Here is a 4983-nt window from a genome sequence, read left to right as displayed (position 1 = left end):
GTATTCCTCCCTTCAAGTACAATTTGTGAGGGGCAGAATTCTCCAGGAATTCAGGAGAAAGAAGAGTCAGTTAGAAATGAAGTGAGTGAAGGGCGCCTGGGTGGCTCAGTCGGGTAAGTGTCCAACTCTTGGTTTTGGCTCAGGTCATGATTTCACAGTCCGTGGGTCTGAGCCCTGCACTGTCAGCACAGAGGCTGCTTGGGATTCTTTCTCTCCCCCTCTCTCTGCCCCTCCCCCATGCCTGCTCTCACTCTCTCTCAAAAATAAATAAATAAAACTTAAAAGAAAAAAGAAATGGAGTGATTTCAATGAAGGAGGAAGAACTTGAGGGTTTTTAAACCGATGGGCAAACAAATTGTCTGATAGTCCTTTATTGTTTACTTTATTGTCCTTGTTTGAAGAATCGTACAAGACCTGCTAGCAGGTGCTGGGATAGTGACCAGCCGAGAGACAGGGAATTTGTCAAATAGGGGAAATCAACAATGGAGAAGATCCCAGACTTGCCAGGAGATCTGGGTTTGGACCCTGAACTGGCACCAGCCTGGGCTTCAGGGGCTGGGGAGACAAAATCGCAGTCAGAAGGGTGTAGGAATCAGGGATGACCCGGGGCCAGAGCTAAACTCTACACCTTGATGGAAAATAGTCTACAGATACCCTTTATTCTCTAATAAAGCACTTATTCCTACTGTATTAAATATGGTGTATGGACGCGTATGTGACAGGCTGACTCAGAAGAGTACAGAAAGCTATGGGGGGTATTAATTCCTCTTTGATGCTCTGTCCCCTCTCACCTCATTTATGTGCCTGCACATATATACATACACAGACACACCCAACACATGTCTTCCCACATACATACCTCCCCACATCCACCCAACCATACCCATATACCCACCCACACCCATAAACACTTACATTCCCCCACCCCCTACATACACCCACACCCCCTCCACACACACCCACATATCCATACACACACACTCTCACACACCCACACATCCCTACTCCCCCTACCCCCCATCACCACACCCTCACACACACCCACGCACACACTCACATACCCCCCAGCCCTCACATACACATCTCCCCCAGACACGCACCCCTACCCACATACCCCATACCCCTGTCTACCCACCCACTACCACCCCCTACACACCATACATCCCCACAGCTACTACCCCCGTACACATCTCACTCCACACCCACCACACACACACACACACACACACACACACACACACACACACATACCCCATAACCCGCCCCCACACACCCACGTACATCCTACCCTCTGGTGCTTTCAGGGAATTGAAGTTTGTCTAATCGTCACCCTCCACTTGCCAGGCTATAATGGGTGGAGCCGTGTGGGTGGGTGAAGGTTGGCAGATATACGAATAAAACTGAAATTCACATCAGCTGGCTCAGTGTCTGTGCTTCCAGAAGTCTCCCTCACCTCCTGTGCTTTCATAATTGCTTTTGAAAAGGTTTTCCAGCTTCAAAGAGATCAAATCAAATTTGTTACCATGCAAATCGAAATTTACAGGCTGGAGTCATTCTAGAGGTTCTAAACATCATACAAAAGATTTCAATCTCCCTCTGTTTCTGCTTTCTCTAAGGAGCTGTTTTGGGCTGTTTGACCCCTTCCTAGCAGGAATGGAACAAAGGTATGGTTTACAGTTTCTTTATTTTCTTACAGAGTTTAGGATTGATATGTTTGGTACCTTGTCTTTACTGCTTCTGATGAAAAGGTACAAGAACTGAAAACTCGTGGTTGAGGATGGGGTGAATCTCATGAAGCTAAGATGATTTGGGGATATGTGTGCCGTCTCAGGAGCCTAGGATTCACAACTCAGTCAGTCACTGGGGTGTTGAGCTTGCCTCTTCCACAGCCTGCCTGTCCTGAAATTCTACCTGCCAGAACCCTCTCTCTGCCACCCCCTGCCCACTCTGCCCAGCCCTTCACTGGTGACATCTTCTTTCCTGCAGATTTCCATTACTGTTGTCTCTGGGTACCAGCAGATCTTCCTGATTTTGGAACTTGCTCCTGTCCATACATTGCCTCCTGCTTTGCTTAGGGCTCAAAAAGCCTTAGGGCCATGAGAAATCCTAAAGGGTCAGGGCTGAAGGAGCCCATGGGGAGTTCAAACCCCAAAGGGTTTAGAGCTGAGGGCTGCTCTGGACTGAGAGGTGCCCTGACTTCCTGATTCAGAAGTGCAGTCAGCCTTAAAGTTCCTACAGTGCAATGCTGACTCCATCGGGAGGTATATAAGGCATTGAGGGCTGGGCTGGAGCTTACTTGCCATCTGCAGCTTGTTTCTGTGGGGACAGGTCATGTGCAGTACAAATAAATTGTAGACTGCTGCCTGGTCATGTTGGGGATACTCTCTGTAGGACATTTCCTTTTTAAAATGTCAGCATAATATTTGGGTGCATGCCTAGTTCTCAAGTAAACATGAAGCTGTTATAAGATATTCTAGGAATATTCACACATTTAAATCCCAAGTTCATGAAAAAGGTTTTGTATAAATCACTATTGTGGGTCATTAAGTGCAATATTCATTTCTTCTTTCAACAAATATTAATTGGGATCCTCACGAGTGCTAGGTTCTTGGGGGTGCAGTAGCAAACTTGTACACACATGGTTCCTTCCCTGTGTGGTTTTCAGTTTTTTTTTTAGGGGGCACAGAAAATTAATCAGTCTCATCATTAAAGATGTGATTATAGGTTTAATAAGTCATATGAAAGAAAGGTACATGGTGCTATGAGACTGTATTATAGGAAGTATTGACCTTCTCTGGAAAGTCAGGGAATTTCCCAGTGGAGATGATTGAGCTGAGGTCTAAAGGGTAGGAGAGCAAAATCTAAGCAGATGGGATCAAAACAAAATATTCTGGGTACAGGGCTATGCTTTGAGGAAATGAAAAACGGCCAGGTGTTGGGAGAAACAGTATAGATAAAAATGAGCTGGAGGAAGTGATTGGGGTCACTGTGTTCCTGGCCATGTTAGGTACTTGCCCTTCTGGAAACAATGACGGGAGATTGATGCATATTTGAGAGGTAGGAGGATTGGCAGGATGAGATTATCTTGAAATGTCCATCTTAAATGTTATTCCGGCCATGGTAGAAAGAATGATTTAGTGACAGCAGGGTGATCGTGTAGGGGACTCTGACAGTGGTCCAGAGGGAGATGATGGTAGTTTGGGTGAGGTCGTAGAGGAGGATGGCTGTGAAATACACTTTCTATATGTAAAATGGTAAAATGGATGGATTTGAATTGAATATGGGATGGCGAGAGGAAAGGAGGTGCCCACTAATAGGGGGCCGTGGTGGCTGTATGAAGGTTTGGGGATGGGTGAGATGTGCCAAGTTGAATTTTGGACATGCTAAGTTTCAGGTGTCCTTAAGCTATCCTGAAGGATATGTCCAAAAGGCAGTTAACTATACAGAAATGGCTTGTGGAGCCAGTCTGCGTGCGCGCATGCGCACGTGTGTGTGTGTGTGTGTGTGTGTGTGTGTGTTTGAGTTATGAGTGTTCTGGGGCCGTAGGTATGGATGAGATCCTTTAGGAGGAAATGTCAAAAGAAGATGTAGACCAGAACCTTGAGTAACTACAACATTTAAAGACCAGGTCGTGGAAGGATGAGTCAACAGTGGAAACAGAAAGCATGAGCAGAAATGTAGGATAGAAACTAGTGAGCTGTTAGGTGTATAGAAACGGCAATCCCAAAAAGTATTTCTGACTGTGAAGGTGAGGAGAAAAATAACTAGCTGGAGACTACGTGGGGCTGAGACATTTTTTTTTCCATTAATGAGAGAGATCTGGACAGTTTAAAAGTCAATCTAATGCTGTATGATTCCGTTTATGTATCACTTGCAAAATGGGATTGAGGGTAGGGAAGAAATAAATGAGTGGTTGCCAAAGGGTAGGCACAGTGGGGGCGAGTTCCTTGGGAGTTCCACCGAGTCAGGTCCTTGGTGATGATGGAAGAGTTACGTATCTTGATGTGGTGGTAGCTACACAAGTCTATACATGGAATAAAATCTCATAGAACACACACACACACACACACACACGTGCATGAAAATGGGTGCATGTATAACTGGTGACTGTGGGATAAAGTATGTACCCAACAGTATTGTAGCAACATCAGCTTCCTGGTTTTGATATTATAATACAGTAATACAGTGATCTAAGGTGTCATTAGTAGGAGAAGCTAGTTGAAGGAGACAGAGGACCCGCAACTATTTTTGCAAATTTATGTGAGTCCGTTTTGAAAACAGACCCAACCCAGGTCTATTTTATTTTTATTTTAAACCTTATTTCCAAAGGAAAGGTTTTAAGAAATCAGTGATAGTGAAAGATAGGAAATTTACAATGGAAAGATGTCCTGGAGAAAATGTCTTTTTCTTTAGTATTTTGTCCTGTAGGTGACAAAATACTCAATCATTAATCTCATCATTATTTCTCATGCATCACACACAGGAAGCACTTATCATTAAAATATAACCCCAGGGGAGTGCCTGGCTGGCTCAGTTGGTAGAGCGTGTGACTCTTGATCTCAAGGTCATGAGTTTGAGCCCCATGTTGGGCATAGGGATTACTTAAAAGAAAAACAATTTAAAAAATTTTGCAGCACCTGGGGGGCTCAGTCAGTTAAGCATCTGACGCTTGATGTCAGCTCAGGTCATGATCTCATGGTTTGTGAGATCGAGCCTTGAGTTAGAGGCTCTGCATGGATCGTGTGGAGCCTGGTTGGGATTCTCTATCTCCCCTCTGCCTTGGTCCCTCCCCCATTTGCTTGTGTGGGAGCGCGCTCTCTCTCTCACTCTCAAAAATAAATAAATATACTTTAAAAAATTAAACCTGTAACTCAAACCCCTCCATTTCTTGTCACTGGAAGACAATCCAGAGGCAATTTGGGGAACTTAGGCAAAGGCATTGGTGTCTGACCTTATGCACTGGTTTTAGCTGGTGTCAGAGGG

At 44.9% G+C, this 4983-nt stretch overlaps 1 non-coding gene across 1 annotated transcript; it reads left to right on the top strand.

The window, feature by feature from the left end:
* The first annotated feature begins 4519 nt into the window (after positions 1–4519).
* TRNAK-CUU lies at positions 4520–4592 on the top strand. The gene has a single exon. It is a non-coding gene; the product is annotated as a tRNA-Lys (tRNA).
* The last annotated feature ends 391 nt before the right edge of the window (positions 4593–4983 follow it).

The sequence above is a fragment of the Hyaena hyaena genome, unplaced genomic scaffold (genome assembly GCF_003009895.1).
Source record: "Hyaena hyaena isolate Hyena2069 unplaced genomic scaffold, ASM300989v1 scaffold_614, whole genome shotgun sequence".
Lineage (NCBI taxonomy): Eukaryota > Metazoa > Chordata > Mammalia > Carnivora > Hyaenidae > Hyaena > Hyaena hyaena.
The sequence above is the reverse complement of the archived record's forward strand: the minus strand, read 5'-3'. Positions and strand labels throughout refer to the sequence as shown.